Source organism: Rhinolophus hipposideros (genome assembly GCF_964194185.1).
Source record: "Rhinolophus hipposideros genome assembly, chromosome: 5".
NCBI classification, from domain to species: Eukaryota; Metazoa; Chordata; class Mammalia; order Chiroptera; family Rhinolophidae; genus Rhinolophus; species Rhinolophus hipposideros.
In genome coordinates, this window is record NC_138051.1 from 17,675,916 (window position 1) to 17,694,910 (window position 18,995).

At 37.5% G+C, this 18,995-nt stretch overlaps 1 long non-coding RNA gene across 1 annotated transcript in view; it reads left to right on the top strand.

The window, feature by feature from the left end:
* Positions 1-8,061, top strand: part of LOC308498102 — a 37,735-nt gene extending 29,674 nt beyond the window's left edge. The window contains exon 4 of the long non-coding RNA XR_013993427.1: positions 6,133-8,061. This is a non-coding gene — a long non-coding RNA (uncharacterized lncRNA). The remainder of the gene's footprint in view (positions 1-6,132) is intronic.
* Positions 8,062-18,995: the final 10,934 nt, after the last annotated feature.

The window sequence follows — 18,995 nt, forward strand, 5'->3', positions numbered from 1 at the left end:
CTCTGAGACACAACCCAAGACCTCTCTGTCTCTGTCTCTGTCTCTGTCTCTGTCTCTGTCTCTGTCTCTCTCTCTGTAGGAGGGCAAACTCCTACAGCCATCTTACCGCACTTCCTCTTCCCTTAAACTAGTTCTAAAAGTTGTTACTAAAGTGATAAAATGAATGATGGCCCTTTCCTGGCATTTTACTAAGCTACTGCTGGATTTGAAGACTTCCTCTGGTTTCCTCTACTACTTGGATTGGATTCTGGCATCTCTGCCTCCCACTCCGGAATTTCTGGGCTAATAGTACTCTTTATGTTGCAGGTCTGTTAAAGGGATTAAATGATGTAATACTTGAAAAGGTCCTAAAACAGCACCCGGTACATAGTAACCTCCCCTTAGTATCAACTCTAGTTTGATTATTGTCTAAATTCACCTCCCAAACAGGTCCAATTTTCTGTTTAGTGTCTGTGAGAGACGTAGGCTTAAATTGTGACTCACCATTTACTAACTATATGTCCTTGGACAAATTAACTTAATGGTAATGTGAATTAGTCCCACAAACATGGAACACATGGTGTGCCAGACATTGTGCCACGTGCTGCAGACCCACAGATGAACAGCCTGAACATATCACCTGCCTGCAAAGCACTCAACACCTAGAAGGTGGAGTGGAGGCAACTAAATAAGCAAAAATAATACAGAACTGTAAGGATAGCACACTTACCCAACTTGAGTTTGGTCAATAGATTAATTAAACAAATCAGTAAAGTAGAGAATCATAAAAAAAAATGTTATCTACATGCTTTAAATGTTGTTTCAACTTAAGCAGATTGGGGGCTGCAGAGGAGGAGGGAATGAGAAGGGATTACTTAAAAGGTACAGAGTGTTCTTCTGGGGTGATGTGAAAGTTTGAAACTAGAGAGAGGTGGTGGTTGTAAACATTGTGAATGCGCTAAATGTCACTGAATTGTACGCTTTAAAATGATTAATTGTATGTTATGTGAATTTCACTTCAAAAAATACATACAAATGTACGTTATTTTGCCTTTTATTTTTGGTGGGCAATCTTTTGATGGAGGACTAAGGGCTTTTCTTTAGGTGTGTGACCAATAATTGAAGTCCCAGGTCATCTTTCTGACATAAACCACACCTAGAATATATATGTTTTGATTTCTAGTTTTCATTTTTTTTTAAAATTGGGACAAGAATTTAGGCACCTGCAAATCTGTCTCAGAGTAGAATCTGTTTAGTTTATGATTCCCCCCTCCCATTTACAGCTTTTACATTCATACACAATGTGACAACAGTTTTTTAGTAGCTCGTATTTGTGTCTTTCTACATTGTTTCATAGAAATAACAACTTTCCTTCTCTACTCACAGTTGATGAATTTCATTGAATAGCACAGTTATAATAAGTAAAGCTGGTATAAAGTAAAGTAAGTTAGGAACCAACATGTCTGACTTGTTGGGCTTACAATACAGTTCAACGAGTGGGAGCAGAAGTAAGGTGGATGCACTTAAGAGCAGTTTACACCTCTGAGTACCAGACAGACCAGGGCTGGAGTCACTACATTTCACGAAGGAAATGATGTCCGTTAAGTGAGCCAGTTCTGCTGAAGCTAGTGTTGAGATCATTTACAATACAACGGATGTCTACTTGTATATGAAAGTTATTTAACCCGGACTAGGGGAAATGATGATAAGCTGAGACCTAAAGATTTGGAAGGACCTAACCAGAATAAAAGCCAGGCGACAGTGTTTCAAGCTCTGGAAACAGCCCGGGGTAGAAGAGAGCACGCACAATGGAGGAGCAGCAAGCAGTACGGCTGGGCTGTGGTGTGCACCAGGCATGTGTGGAAGGTGAAGTTTGAAGAGGATTTTGAAAACCACATTAAGAAGTTCAGACTTTTAGGGACAGTAGACGCCCGTGGAGAAATTTTAAGGAGGGCACAGACATAATGAGACTTGCATTTCAGAAAAATCTGGACTGCATTTCTGGGGATAGTTTAGAGATGGTGGTGGGCAGTGGGAGGATGGGGATACTGGGTGAGTAATGGTGATCTGAACTGACTGAAGTACTATGGGATGGGTGCTTTGGGGTGACAGAGAAAGGAAAAACCTGGTTCAAGTCCAAATGTTTCTGGCTGTAGTGGTGGTGACATTTACTGACACAAAGAACATGGAAAAAGGGTAGGTTTGCGGGGAAGATGAGTGCAGCTTGGAACAGATTGAATTTGAGGCTTCAAGAAGTTGTGGGATATCCATTAAGTAGCTAGACATGTGACTCTACAGCTGAATCTCAGGGGTTAAATGGCCCATAAGTCAGGTAAAGTAAGGAAAGTGTGCAGTTACTTTTAGCACAGAGGAGTCTCCTGGTGAGATTGGTAAAGCAGTTTTAGGGAGAAGTTGGGCACAGATGCCAGACAGTAATGGGTTGCCAAGTGTATGGGAATGAGGAAATGACTGTGTGTGGTTAATCATTTAGAGAACTTGGGCTTTGAAGATGAGAACAGGGCAAGGGAGTGCAGTAGCTAAGATGACTATGGGAGGAAGAACACATTTAAATGTTGCTGGGATAAATCAGCAGAAAGGTAAATGTTACAAGTGCAAGCAGGAGAGGAAATAGGAGGGGTTAAATGGAGAAACCCATACTTATTGTGGAATGCTGTTGTGAGGGCTTCAGTAAGTCCATTTAAAGCACCAAGCATAAAGCATGCATATGGCTTATTAATTCTTCCCTTTCTCTTGACACTGCCCGGCCCCTATTTTATCTCATTTTGTTCTTTCCTACAACCTGATATGATTAATTTGACCTGTGCCTTCTTGGCAGCACATTTTTAGTTTTAGAAAGCTCCCCATGTAATTCTGGATAAGGTTTAGGAACTGGTCTAGACTGGCGTAATGTTTTCCCACACGTCACCCCCCAACACATTTTTTTTTTCTTAGCACTTTGGTATATTTCTTTCCAATGTTTCTATGCTTTGAAAAACATAGTTGTAAATAGACTATTTGTAATTTTTAACTTGTTCTTTTAATATGACCATTATTCTGTTGATATTAACTATGATTTTTGAAGCCTGCTAGATATTCCATCTTACAGATGTACCAAGCTTCGCTTGGCCATTTTCCTATAGTTAGGCATCTAGGTGCTCATGTGTTTACAAATCAATCTTTTTTCATATTGCTGATTATTTCCCTACACTACGCTGCTAGAAATAGGATTACAATGGTAAACATGTTAATGATGGGAAGTGATATGGCTATTGTTTCACCAGCACAGTACTTACTTTTCAGGTCCCATTTTTATTATGACAAAAAAGAATGGCTTTGTGAATTTCATTCATCTTTTACGTTTTGTAAGTAGCCATCTACTTCATCTTAAAAATATTAACCATCTAATTGTGTATAGTGTTACATACTGTTCAGGGTGAACTACATAGATTTGATCCCTGCATTCTAAAAGTTTACAGTCCAGGAAACATACGATGCAGGCAGTCTAGGACAATCACAGTTAAAGGAGCAGGACCAAAGTACCTTTATTATCGACTGAGGAGTGAAGAGACAGACCAGTAGAGACCAGCTGGAACACTCAGCCTTCCCTGGGCCAAACGTAATGAACAAATGTGTAGTCTGCTCATTCCCTGTGAAGGTCTCTGTTGAACCCATTTCCTCCTTCCTTTGAGCGCATAATAAGTGGCTACTCTCAGGAAGGTATTGTCACCTCCACATGCTTGGTTCTTTAACTTTTTCCCCCTTTCCCTCTTAACCCACCTTTCCCATATCACCTTCTTGTCCCCTAGTCCTGCCTCAGGTCCCACACCAATCCTGCCCTTACTTAAGATGGGGTGGGTGGCACTGGTTTGAAGAAGTTGTCCTGTGGCTATCAGTCTGGAGTTGTATTTGGGAACCACAGGCCCTGAGCATGGCTGTCGGACCTCTCAGCCACCATGTGCTGCTCCTCTGTCATTATCACCTTCAGGTACTGTGCTTGCTCATCTGGCTGGGCTTCCTCCTACCACCCCTGCTGCAGCTCAAGTGCCCCACCTCGCTGACACCAAAAGAGAGATTCCAGAACAAATCCATCCTTGAGTGTCTCATTCCTACCGATGATAAAAATAACATTAATAGCAACAACAAATATTTAGTGAGTGCTTACCATTATTCATTTAATTATTGGCCCTTCCATTCCCAGCCATGACAAGAGACATGCTCTAACTTACACCTGCGGAGATATGATGACACATGTGGACAAACATATTGACACGTTCTTGCTGCCATGGCTGGTATCACCTGTTTACCCAGAGCAGGCCTAAGGGAGAGGGGAAAGCACAAAACCTACTTGTCTCACTGCTCTGTGTCAAGCCCCGCAAAGGTGCTTGTCCTGCTGCATCCAGCGAGCCTGGCCACAAAGACGGAGGTTGTCAGAAGTCAAGACGTCTTCAATAACAACATTCACTAAAATGAAGGCCGGCTTCATTCTTGGCTGGATCCTTTTCCTGTGGAGCAGCTAGTCCCTTTCTCTACTTTTCTTGTTCTTCCTGAGTCTGAGCTGTATCTGTTTTACTGTGTCAGCTACGAGGGTAGGAGAAGTAAATTAGAAAGAACTTTAAATAACTTTTGTTTTTCTATATTGGATTCATGCTAAGATGAACCTATGGTCTGAAAAAAAGTTTTTTGATTATGTGGGCATGCAGTCATCCTTTTTAGCGCTCCTGCCACTGACTAACTGAGAGTCAATTACCATCAAATATTCATCCACCGAGGATGAGTTGCACGTTATGACAGGTGTTGGGTGAATAATACTAATGCAATTTATTAGACTGTTTACTCTCTCATCTTGGAGATTTAGGCTAGTAAAACAAAAATTATAGATTGTACTCTAAAAAACATTGTAAGGCTTCTGTCCCATCCATATTAGATTTAAACTTCTTTTCAAATTTATTTTATTAATTCTCTTTTCTGTGCATGAATCACATATTCATGTCCTTAGCCCATTTATCCATTGGGATATTGGTAGTATTCATATATATGTTTAAATAAATTTTCATATGCTTGGAGATAATTTTTTTTCATTTGTAGTGAATATTCTTTTGTTTTTATTATTAATTATTTCTATTGTTTAGAAGTTAAAAATGTTTTGTAACTATATTTGACCATTTAATTTCTAATTTCTCCATTTGCTCCAATTATACAAAACTTACCCCTTTAAAGTGGGATTAAAACCTCTATTCTTCCCTCAGGGTCGCATTCCCCACTATTCTTGAGACCTTATACTGACATTCTCTGGGCCTTAGAGCCCGGCCCCATAATTCTTAAATACATTATTTTCACAAAGGTTGAATACTTGTATTATGACTTCTACTGAGCTGTTACCTGTGGAGTCCATTGGCCACCTGATTGTCCTGAATTTAGAACTATGTTTTCTGATGTCTAAGAGGTCTATAGCTTACTCCCTTCATATCTAAGTTGGTACTCAGATTCACTCATCCACTCATTCATTTATTAATTCATTCACACATTCATTTATTTTATGTGAGACACAGACTCTATGGTCGCCCCCAACAAGCCCTGCTTCCTGATGTTTACTCGACTGTGGGGAGGGCCCGTGACTTGCTTCTAACCAATAGAACATGGTAAAAGTAATGAGATGTTCCTCCTATGATTGTGTTAACAATAAAGGGCTCTGTCTTGGTAGAAGACTCATCCTAGAGACGGATCTTGCTGGTTTGATGAAGTAAGCAGCCCACGTGGTGAGGAACTGTAGGCAGCCTCTGGCCAATAGCCAGGAAGAAGCTGGGATCCTTGGTCTTAAAACCTCAAGGGAATGAATTCTGCCAAGAATGTGAGTGAGCTTGGAAGGGGTTTCTTTCCCAGTTGAGCCTCCTGATGAGAACACAGTCCCACCGACAACTTGATCGCAGTTTTGTGAGACTCTGAGTAGAGAAACCATCTAAGTAAGCCATGCCCTGACGTGCAGAAATCCTGAGATAATAAATGGGTGTCATTTTAAGCCACTAAGTATGTGGTAATTTTCTATGCAGCAATAGAAAACGAATATACTGTGTTATGCTAAATACCATATATTCATGTTCTCAGTGCTTGAATTAACCCCATGAGCCTTATACTAATATTATTCCTATTTTACAGATGAAGAAACTGAGGTTCAGGAATTGAACTCCAGAACATTCTGCTCTCAACCACTGTACTATCATGGACTGTTTTACTTAAATGTATTTCATTATTTCATGGATTCAAGTTGATCATGGTTTAAATCTGATTTTCTGAACATACTGAATATATTTAGGGAGCGTCCTACTAGGCATACCTACTACACAAAGTAGATGTTTTTATAAATTCTACATTATAATGAATATTTCTATAACTTTTTTGTGCTGTATTTTTGCCATATGTCTCACAGAAATAATATTAGATTCATAAATAGGAAAAATTCTCTTTTGAGTAAAAGTAGTTACAGACTGTGAACTATTTACAAAGGAGAACAATTATGACTGGTGCAAGCTCCAAACTCCTGGAAATTGATCTGAATTAGAACATTCAAGTAAGCATCAGTTAGAATGGATCTTGGATTCTGTCTTTAACTTTGCTGCAAGACTAAAACATTTCATTTTGTGTCCTAACTTTCCCATTTCTGATTAGGTACAGGGGAAAAGTACGAAGTGGAGAGACTTAGAAATGCTTCTATATTTTTGAACTACTAAAGTCCTACTTGGTTCAGTGTTCTGAGGAACTGAGGTGGGATTATGACCCCACTGCTATGTCTTCTAATGAGAGTCCTTTCTATTCTGCACTTGGCAGGTGTTAATTATTCATATGGCATGATTGAGGATGTTAGAGTCAGAGATTCACCTGCAATGTTTGGAACACCAGTGGGGGTCTACGTCAGCACAGATTTTACACAGCAGCTGGTGTTAGTCATAGCTAATGATGGAATTTCAGCTTAATAAAAAGACCCCCAACTTCACACACTATCTTGGAAAAAAGTATACTTGTCAAATAGCTTTCAATCAGTTCACGAGAGACACCTTAATTGGGAAGAGGAAGATTTGCAGAACAGTTTACCATCGTGCCAGTTCCAGATCAATAACTGCACGTCTGCTTTTTGGTAAATAGAGCTTTTTCTTTATATTGAGTAACCACACCAACATCCTCTCTATTTAGATAAGGAAGTCTTTGTTTCATGTGACAATGTTAAGCTATATCTTCTTTTAATTTACCTCTGTGTCTTCATAATAACATGAGAAAATTTAGACTTGCTATTACAGAGGTCACGATTGTTTTTTAAATTTTAAAATAAATTTTATATTTTTTTGTAACAGGAAAGGAGTGCTTATGAAATTTTTATATTTTAAAAGTTGTTTTGTTGGAAGACACTTATATGAGTACAATTAAATTATGGTAGTTTAACTAGAACAAGAATATGCTGAACAATGGTGATCTGGATTCATATAAAATTATTTTGGAGAAGACTGTACAGAGTCATCTACTAACAAGACACTAAAAGAAAATGGGTTTACTTTTGGAAGGAAGAATTTAGAATACTAAAGAAGAATGCGATTCAGTCATCAAATCTTACTTTCCTTGTTTGTTAGAAAAAGATATTCATTCAAACTTGTGGCTTTTTAACTATTTGTAGACGACTGGTCTCAGTGGTACAACAGAGGGCATTATGGACCAGCAGGGAAGGTGAAGGGGCCAGAGTGGGTGGTACAGCAGATCTTTTCCTTTTCTTTTTCTTCCCGACTCCTTCTTTCTTTCCTTCCTTAACTCCTTCCTTCGTTCCTTCCTTCCTTCTCCCTCCTTCTCTCTCTCTCTCTCTCTCTCTCTCTCTCTCTCTCTCCCACTCTCTCCATCTCTCTTCATTCCTTCCTTTTTTCCCTGCTGCCCTCCCTCCCTTCCGAAAATCTATGTCCATTTATATAGATATAAATCAACATATAAAAAGATTTCGTTTCTTATAAATGATGAACGTCTAAGTATTACCTTATCTTGTATACCTGAAACTAATAAAAAAAGATACATCAAAAAAAAAGAATAAACAGCATCATTTAACTGTTGAAAAAAAAATATTTCGTTTCTGTATAAGATTTCTTTATGAAAAACAGAGTTCTACTGCTAAAATATAGTTTGAAAATCACTGAACTAGACAATTATAACTTCTCTTACTCCAATGAATTCCTTCCTTCTAGTAATTCTTTGATTACTGTTAAGATATCAAGACCCAGGAACAAAATGGCAGGAGAGATTAAAAATCTTTTAGAATACATGACAAATACCAATCTGCATGAATTGTAATTCTGCTAGGAGGCAAAGCTATGGATGAAACGGCACCTTGCAGACCCCTACAGAGATATGGGACTATGTTTAATAGGCCTCTATTTATTCAGAGGAACCGTACAGAACAGAGCCATGCTCCCTGAGGCACTTAATCGACTAGATGATGTTTGGGCAGACTGACAGAATTATGGCCTAATTTTAAAACTCAAAGCCTTGCATTTAGAGAACCACATACTGTAAGAGTTGGTGGGATAATTTGAGATCATTTTCTGTATTTACTCATCCATTAAATCAATAAATTGTTATTGAATTGGAGTCTGTGTCAGCCACTATAATAGATGTTGGAGTAATAGTATATTGTCCCTAGAGATTATGTTTTAGTGGAGGAGACAGCAATTAAACAAATAATCATACCCATATGCATATAATTACAAATTTGTATAAGTACTATTAAGCGAAAAACAGGGTTCCCTGAGATCATAGGTTAGAGAATACATGAGAACACTGAGCTATGGAGAGTGAAAGAGACTTTCCTGAAGTCACTGAGCCATGCACTGCAGAGCTGGCCCTAGACTCAGGCACTTCTTTGTCTCACTAACTTAGCTGCCGAAGTTGAGGCCAATAGTACAGGCTAAGTGATGGAAATCAGAAATCTATGATCTCCTTTCCTGGCTTCTCCACTACTTTGAAATTGTGGGTAGCTTTGAGAGACACCTAAATATCTGCACTAAGAATGGAAGCTTCACATTTTTTAAAACTCTTCTTCTTCGGTTAAAGTCTCTCTCTCTCTCCGCTTGCAATGTGGTTGATGAAAGCTGAAAATGTATTACAGAGGTAACGAAGTTCACAATTAAAGAAAAGCAATTAAAAGCTACAGCAAGACTACTAATTATTAAAACTTTCAGGCTGCAACCGGATTCAACAGCTTTCTTGAGTCGACTTTGCTGTGAAACATGTGATTTTGTTTTTATAGACGTTCCAGTCTAAAATGTATGTCATGCGGGACGTCATGCGGGGTCTCTGGTTCCGCTCCCCACGTAAGAACGTAGGACATGGTGAGGCCAAAACGGAACACCGACAGAGCCATAGATGGGGGAGTTATACCACTATATTCTCGCTGGCTGGGTTGGAGACACAGGAAGCAGGAGCCACATGATCTGCAATCCACACTCCGCCATCTGCTTCTCTCTACCAACCAACCTCACTTGCTAACTGCAATCCGCTCTTGCAGGCTCAGCCACCATCTTCTTGCTAGCCCCCCTTTGCTGCTAGCGTAGCCACAACAGTTATATTAGTGGCCAATGGCTCACTGGTTACAGCTGACGGCCAACTAGCCACAGCTGATGGCCATCCAATCACAGTTGATGGCCATTTACTCCCTGAGCCAGCACCTTTCCACGTGAGGCCGAGAGCCTGGAAACTGCACTCCTGGCTCTGTCCCAACAATGTACATCAATTTCCACTGCAAACCTTTGCCCAGACAGGCTTGCCAGATCCATTAATTAGAAAAAAACCCAAGTTAAACCATCAGAATTAAAACTTTTAACTAACAGCAATCATAATTAACCCATTTTTCTGTTTGGAAACTGAGCCAGTTGGGCTAGCCTTCAGCTGATACGAATAGCAAGGAGTTTGAGGTTATTTTCTCTGAGAAAAACCTGAAGAGTAGGATTTGGGTGGGTGTGGTTGGTGGCAGATTCATATACTTTGGAGATCCAAAAAATGCACAGCCAAATGGCATCATTTCATGAACACTGAGAAGCTTTGCATGTCTACACGGACGCCATCTACCTCCGGAAGCACCTGTCATCAGGGGGTAACAGTGTAAGTCCTTTCTGGTGTTTGACGGGATAACTGATTCACTTGCCTCAATCTAAAGCCTAAGTCACAGTCAAGTGCCATTAGTTTGAAATATTTCATTTGTTTTTATATGATCAGATTTGCATTTTAGTATACTTAGAAATTATTTGCACATATACACTATATAGATCTTTGCATTAATGAATAAATACCATTATAGTATATATGTTGGGGTTTTTAGGCTATTTTTCTTTCCTTTTGCAAACCTCCTACCTCCACATTTCTTTTCCTGCTACCCCCTCTCCCACAACAACCCATGTTATCACACTGGCTTAAATCTTTGCGTGTTTTTAATTTATGCTCATATAATCCTACTTTATATACAGAGAGTGACAAAAAATGTATACTCATTTTAAGAAAGGAAAAAACTATTAAAATTGTAATAATATGTATTGATAACAAAAGATGAATATAAGTCACGTTTGACTTCTGCAATTACAAAAGGTGTTCATCATAGTGGTTACTATCAGCGTCCAGACATTTTTGATTATGGCGAACTACTGCTTGAGCAACGTTGACCAATGTCCACTTGTGTACATTTTTTGGCACCCCCCCATTATATTTGTGTGTGTGTGTGTGTGTGTGTGTGTGTATCGTGGTACCTCGGTTTTCAAATGTAATCTGTTCTGGAAAACCGTTGGAGTTCTGAAACGTTCGAAAACAGCCGACAGCTAGGCCTCAGGATTTAGCACTCAGCGGAAGCCGTGTGACATGTTCGACTTCAGAGGCATGTTCGAAAACCGAAGCATTTACTTCCGGGTTTACAGCATTCGTAAACCAAAATGTTCATCAACAGAGACATTAGAAAACCGAGGTACTACTGTGTGTATATATATGTGTGTGTGTGTGTGTGTGTGTGTGTGTGTGTGTACATATATATATGAATATATATATATGTACATATATATGTACATATATCACACAGACAAGTATATATCCATTCCCATGCATGGTTTTTTGGGGGGGCCTTGTTGTTGTTTTTTTTAGAAAAATAGGATCATATTATATACTCTTTTCCTGTATTTGTCTTTTTCACTAGGAAATACCTGAGGAAAATGTCTCTGAGTCAACTGGTATAGTCTACTTCATTTTCTACCACTACTACTGTGGTGTAGCTGCACCATGATTTACTTTGTTTTTAATTTTCTGCTATATTGAACAAGGCTGTGATGAACTCCCTGTACATGTGTCCTTGTGTACTGCATCTCTTATTTGTATATCGTAGCTTTCCAAAAGTAAGAATTCTGCATCAAAGGATGTGACTAATTTTTCAAAACGTTGCCAGATTATTTTCCAAAAAATATTGTGACAATCTCATTTCCACCAGCAATAATGAGAGTGCCATTTCTCCCTGCATCCATACCAAAATCGATGTTATTGCCTTTTTAATTTTTGTCACACTGATGGGTTTATATCTCACTGCTACTTTATTTCCATTTCCCTAACTACTAGTGAGTTTAATGTCTTTTCAGAAATTCATAGGCCATGTGTTTTGCTCCTCTGCAAGTTGACTCTTCTTTTTATTTTACATTTATGTTGGAAGAGCTAGGTGTATAATAATCTTGTTATTTTTCATCTATGTTAAAATTTTCTTCTAAATTTCTCACTTGTTTATTTTTGTTATTTGAAATATACTAATGTATTTTGTTATTTTTAATATAGCTAAAACTTTACATTTTTTTCTTTTAAAGTTTCTAGTTTACTGCTTTAGTTATGGAAATGTCCCCATAATGTACATTCTTGAAGAACTTTTATTCTTTTATATTTATGTTTAAGTTTTTAACCCATCTGAAATTATTTTTGTATATGATGGGTTTATATCTCACTGCTACTTTATTTCCATTTCCCTAACTACTAGTGAGTTTAATGTCTTTTCAGAAATTCATAGGCCATGTGTTTTGCTCCTCTGCAAGTTGACTCTTCTTTTTATTTTACATTTATGTTGGAAGAGCTAGGTGTATAATAATCTTGTTATTTTTCATCTATGTTAAAATTTTCTTCTAAATTTCTCACTTGTTTATTTTTGTTATTTGAAATATACTAATGTATTTTGTTATTTTTAATATAGCTAAAACTTTACATTTTTTTCTTTTAAAGTTTCTAGTTTACTGCTTTAGTTATGGAAATGTCCCCATAATGTACATTCTTGAAGAACTTTTATTCTTTTATATTTATGTTTAAGTTTTTAACCCATCTGAAATTATTTTTGTATATGAGTTCAACTTAAATTTTCTACATCATTTAAAATAATTGATATGGAATCATAAAAGATCCTGAATAGCCCAGCAATCTTGAGAAAGAAGAATAAAGTTGGAGGTATCATACTATCTGATATCAAACTATACTGCAAGGCTATAATAATCAAAACAGCGTGGAATTGGCACAAAGACAGACACATAGATCAATGGAACAGAATAGAGAGCCCAGAAGTAAACTCACAACTCTATGGTCATTTAATCTATGACAAAAGAGGAAAGAATATACAATGGGGTAAAGACAATCTATTTAATAAGTGATGTTGAGAAAACTGGATAGACACATGCAAAAATATGAAACTCTTATTCTTACCACCTCTTGCTCTCTACATAAGAATAAACTCAAAATGGATTAAGGACTTAAATATAAGACCTGAAACCATAAAACTCCTAGTAAAAAATATATGCAACTCTCTGAAATTGCTCCTACTAATATTTTTTCTGCTATATCTCCACGGGCAAGGGGAACAAAAGAAAAAATAAACAGATGGGACTACATCAAACTAAAAAGATTTTTACAGGAAAGGAAACCATCAACAAAATAAAAAGACAACCTAATGAATGGTAGAAGATATTAGCCAATGATACATCTGATAAGAAGTTAATATCCAAAATTTATACAGAACTCATACAACTCAACACCCAAAAAACAAACAATCCAATTAAAAAATGGGCAGAGGACCTGAATAGACATTTCTCCAAATACAACATACAGATGGCCAAAGACATATGAAAAGATGGTCAATGTCAGTAATTATCAGAGAAATACGAATTAAAACCACAATGAGATATCACCTCACACCTTTCAGAATGGCTATCATTGACAAATCAACGAACAAGTGTTGGCGAGAATGTGAGAAAAGGGAAGTTCATGTACTGTTGATGGGATTGCAAATTGGTGCAGCCACTCTGGAAAATAATTTGGATGTTCCTCAAAAAATTAAAGATAGAACTTCCTTATGACCCAGCAATTCCACTTCTGGGTACTTATCTGAAGAAATTTAAAACTCTAATTTGAAAAGATATAGACAGCCCTATGTTCACTGCAGTGCTATTTACAATAGCCAAGATATGGAAGATACCTAAGTGCCCATCAATAGATGATTGGATAAAGAAATTGTCACACACACACACACACATACATACAGATTCTTGTGGATTCTCTTGAAAAAACTAGGAGACCTTGCAACTGTGAGATTACATTTCTGCACAATCCAAATCTCTGGTGCTGGGTAACTGCACTAAGCAATTCACCAATGTCTCCACCCACCCTTTATTTTCTTGTACCCCATCCACTTTGCCCATTTGTCCAGGGTTGTGTATGACTATATGAACCTTGGACATTTACAGTGAAATAAAATTTGATTATTTCTTGAGCAGTAGGGTGAGTTCTTGAGAGTGAGTTCTAGGTACAAAGAAGATGAAACACTACAATGGAAGGAAAAGTGAGGTACTGGTGCATAAGCCATTTGGTGTCTTTTGGATAAAACCAGTTAGTGGAGGAAGAGATGGTTCTCTTTCTGCAGAAAAGAATAAAAATAGATATTTGGTACCTCAGCAGCAGTTATCATCAAATCAGTTCCAGACCATATGGGATAATTAATTCTCTCACCCCCCCCCATAGGGTGAGAATTTCAGATATAACATTAGTCAGAAAACTAGAGTAACTAATTCTAACTAATTAGAATTAGAATTAGTCTAGTTACTTAGGAAAACATTTGCAAAATCTTTTGTCACCTCTGAAGTACCTTAATACAAGCTACTGAATTGTCATTAAAACCTGCAAACTGAACCTCTTCCGTCTTGTTCATTTAAGAAGGGGGATCTAACACAGAAAAGGGATTGGATAGAAAGGTCTAGAATCCAGATTGTTCAGTGCATAATTCTTGTACGATTGCTTAAATATTGTCTAAACCCCTTCACATTCATATCCCTTAAAATCCCTTTTATGTTAATCACATTCATCCTTTTGGCTGCATTTTCAGTAGAAGAAAAACACACCTTCACACCGCTACCACCTTAGAGTCTCCTAACTGACCCAGTTTTGAAAGGCAGAATCTCCTAATAAAAATATGTCTCCTGTTACATGTACAACCAATAAACAAAACCAGTTTGCACGACTTAATGTAACCTTACTGCAGACTTCCTTGATACGTTACTATTTTATCAATGTCCTAATTTAATTCAAAGTATTAGAAACCAAGGTGGGTATCAGATATTGCTCCAAAGCAGTACCTGTGTCTTTGGAATTACCTGGAACAGAAAGTGAGTGTGAGAGTGGGGCATCCGTGGGTCTTTAATGAGACACCTCTTTCTGTTTGTTGATTTTTAAAAGGTCGTGAAGAGTTGGTCGAGAAAGAAAGAAACACGGAATATCTGACTTCAGATAATCTAAAACTCCAATTTATCTCATCACTAAAATGTCACTGGTTCTGCTTATTTGTTGGACAAAAAAGAAGTGGAAATTTAAAAAGGCCTGAAATAATTTTGTGGATTAAAGAGAGACCTTCTCAAATCGGAGATGAGGGCTTTCCAGCTGCATTTTTCAAACACAGACTTTTAAAAAATTAAATTAACTTTTAATTTCAATACCTTGAATACCTTAGAAAATTGCACTATCACTTATAAATTAAAATAACTTTTTCTTCTTCAAACATAATAAAGATCATTTTCATAGACCTATTACATAGCTTCAAGTGGAATAAATACAATAGGCAAATGAGCTGCTTTCTATTTTCATCCTAGTTACAGTGAAGGAATTTTTTTGGATTCTGGATGTTAGCAGTTTCCTTTAAAAAAAAAATACTCTGAAAACTCTCTACAAATGAAAGGAATGTGTATAGTATGTAAATTCAAAGTGTGCTGTCCTCATTTACCCAGAGGAATTCAAAATAAGCCCCAACTTGTGAACATATTAAAGCAGATTGAAATGGATATTAGTGGGATTTGTAAGGAGAAGCACTCCAGTCAGTCAAACATGCTATGCACGAGAACTTTGATAATGTTGTTTTACTGATAATTACCTGCCGGCTGTCACCTCAAAGTGGGATTTCATGCAGGTTCCAGTATTTAAATATTATATGCAGAGCCAAGCCTGCAAAGACACTTATACCAATCTGGCCGTGTCCATTTTATTTCACAATTATCTGTGTCTTTCTTCATGAAAAGCAATGCAGTTAACTCCCTTTTAATTGTGTTTGATCTGTGTGGGCACGAGAACATTAGTTCCAAGCTCCCACGCCCCTGGTCCAGAGCAGGCTCTGCCTTCTCTGCCTCCCAGACATCATCAGACATTAGAGTTACTGGAAAGCAGTGCTTCCTGCCGAGCATGAATATTCGTCTAATCTCGAAACTATTAGGTTGGTGCAAAAGTCATTGCGGTTTAAAAGGTTAAAAATAATTGCAAAAACCGCAATGACTTTTGCACCAACCTAATAGTTGCTGGAGCAAAACAAGCACCCTACAGTATGTACGTTAAATAAAGGTGCTTTAAATAGAAAGGACCAACTTTTGTGGTCCTCGTGGGTGGCTAGTGCCTGCGGGCCTTCCAGTTCTGTAGAACTTCCTTCTCTGCCACCACCACGCCTCACACCTTCCCCTCCCTCATCCTGAACTCCTAATTAAATCTAACAGTTTCAAGAGTTTAAACTGTATACCTTTTTAATTGTGTCCTAGTTTGTATTGGCTGATGCACAAGTCTGAAAATGGATATTGCAGCTTTTTATGATATAATATCACCCTAATTGGTGCTTCATAGGCCGTGGCTGAATTCTTTTCAATTAAGCTCTAACATACAGTAACTGTTTCTCTCTGCAAATGCTGGAAAGCCATTCACAAGAGAGGACTGGTACTGCACAATTCCGAAGCACCTTAATGTGTCAAAAATGTTTTGTGAAGAAAGCTACACTGTAAATGCAATCACCTACATTGGTGTTCCCATTGTTAAGTGGGAGTGAAAGTATTGCTAATTGTCCTGCGTTTTAGCTGGGTTTTTAAAGCATTATGTAGTAAGTACACCGGAGGGTCAATTTGTGAAGTGAAATACTTAGCATGCAAAGCGTAATACAAGATGCTGTGTAATACTTGACCTCTCAGAATAATAAATGTAGCAGTGAAACGCTGTGCATTCAGCATTCACTGAATAGAGCCTTCGCAGTGGAACAAAACCAGAAAATGTTCTCTTCATTCCTTTTTTTTTTCACTAAGCGAAAATTATTCTTTATAATGGCCATTGCAGCAATTAGCTGGCATTTGGTAGAATAAATGTGCAGAAATAGCAATTTCTTATTTTAAATGAGATTTTGTATGGCGCCTGCAAATTACTTGAGGTATATGAATAATTGTGCCTTAGCTTTATGCTACAGAATGGGGTGTGGGTGGGTATAAAGATTTCCTATTTGCAGTTAAATGTTTAGACATTTTATTATTTTAATTTCACTCACAGTCTGCCTGGATTGACCCTGCTTTCCCATTGATCATTTCATGTGTGCCTGGGAGCAAGTGTGCAGATGGCGGGAGACTCCCAATTAGTGCACTATGTTTTTTTATGTAATTGCAATCAGGTCTCCTCTGGAGGCAATGGCGGTGTTTAGACTCTGGAATCCTAAATCAATACAATTTAATAATCTTCATGGAATGGACGTTTATCAATATTCTCTGTGGTCAAAGGCAATTGGAAACTTCATTAAATTTTTATCCAAAGTTTTTCACCTTATTGAAATGCATGCTTCCAGGCATCATGATTCATCTAATTAGGCTTAAGTAGGGTATTTTTTTTCTCTCTCAAAGTGATTCAGTTAATTATGTCCATATATTCATAATTATAAGGTAGATGAGTTGGGTAAAACTGAAATTATGCAATCTGCAGGAAGATTCTATGAGGTTCAGAATGCAGAATATAAAAAAGGGGTGAGTAGAAGTCAGAGCAACGATATACTTTGTTTTAATCCTCCTCAGGCTGCCCCACCTCAACTGCTTTCTCACAGGGTTTTATGTATTTATTTACTGATCATTCATAATCCAACAACTTCCAAAAATTGATTTGAGGCAAGCATACAGTGAATAATAATAATAAAGCAAACATTACAAATACTAAGAACAACTGACAATGTGTTGAAAGTTATTTTCAATTAAAAATTAAAAATAGTATGTAGTTAATTAAAGGTTAACTATTCAAACAGTGAAAAAAAAGTTATTTTCACCCACTAACCACCATCCCAAGATCTCCCACAATATGTAACTACTTTAGTCAGTCTCTTTCCACATTTTCAATTCCTTTTTTCTTATTCCATTCCTTCACACATTTTACTTGCATATTCAAATATACATATTCTCTATAATATTTTAAGTTTCAAGAATTTTTCCCTAGGCAACTTTTCTGGCTCAAGAATTTTTGCTTTGTCTTTAAAATTATGTTTTTGGTTTATTTTTCAGTTGAATGAAAAGACAGTCTAACCTAACTTTCATTTTACCTAAAACTTAAGCACAATTTTTCAAAGTAATATTCTTTTCTATCATTGAATGATGCCCCAAATTCCTCTGCCAGATGTTATAATGAAGGCAGCCCATTAACAAATGACCCAGCTCATTTTTAAAATCCATCTGTGATACTGCAAATTGGAAATAGCCCCTATTAGTTATTGTTCATCTAATCTGGGTAAAATAATGTTCTCACATAGAAGGCAGATATCAATCCTTCATCACTCTATAAACAAGGCTTGTCAGCTATACTCCTTCACCTCAAGCCCCAAGGAGGGTGCTGGGACATTACCTTACTGTCTTTGCCCAATGGTCTTGCCCAAGTTCAAACTGCCAAACCACTGGCCAGAAAGAATTGTACATGATTTCTGTTCTCTTCTCATGATTTTTCCCCGCCAAGGGGACAAATAACAAATTCCAATCACAGTTTTAACATCTAAAATGATTTATAGTAAACCCAGGTAGCTGATTGCAAAAGTAAAATGTAATTTTTAAAATTACATATAGATGATGTTCCTCAGCATACGATGGGGTTCTGTCCTGACAAACCCCTGGTAAGCTGAAGCCATCCTAAGCTGAAAATGCATTTAATACACCTAACCTACCTGGCATTATAGCTTAACTTACCCTACCTTAAATGTGCTCAGAACACAATATCCAAAAAACGCTTGCTACTCCGTAACACTGTCAAGTATCAGTTGTTTACTCTGGTGATTGTGTGCCCGCCTGGGAGCTATGGCTTGCTGCCGCTGCCCAGGACCATGAGAATATCATAGCACAAATCACTAACCTGGGAAAAGATCTATGTTCAAAATTCAAAGTATAGTTTCTATTGAATGCAGATTGCTTTCCCACCATCATAAAGTTGAAAAATCGTTAAGTTCGACCATCGTAAGTCGGGAACCAGGTATACATGAAATGAAAGAATGTGAGTTATAACACTTTTCTTTCTAATTATTCCGTTCTGAAATGTCCCTCTTGACAACTGTCCAAAGGAGAAGAACGTGGTGGACTAAGGGTAAGATTTCATCCACATCGTTGTGGGGTATATGCAAGTGCTCTGTAAATAACTGTATGAGTAAAGGTATTGGCGTGTTAAAACAGAGAGAAATGATAAGTGTG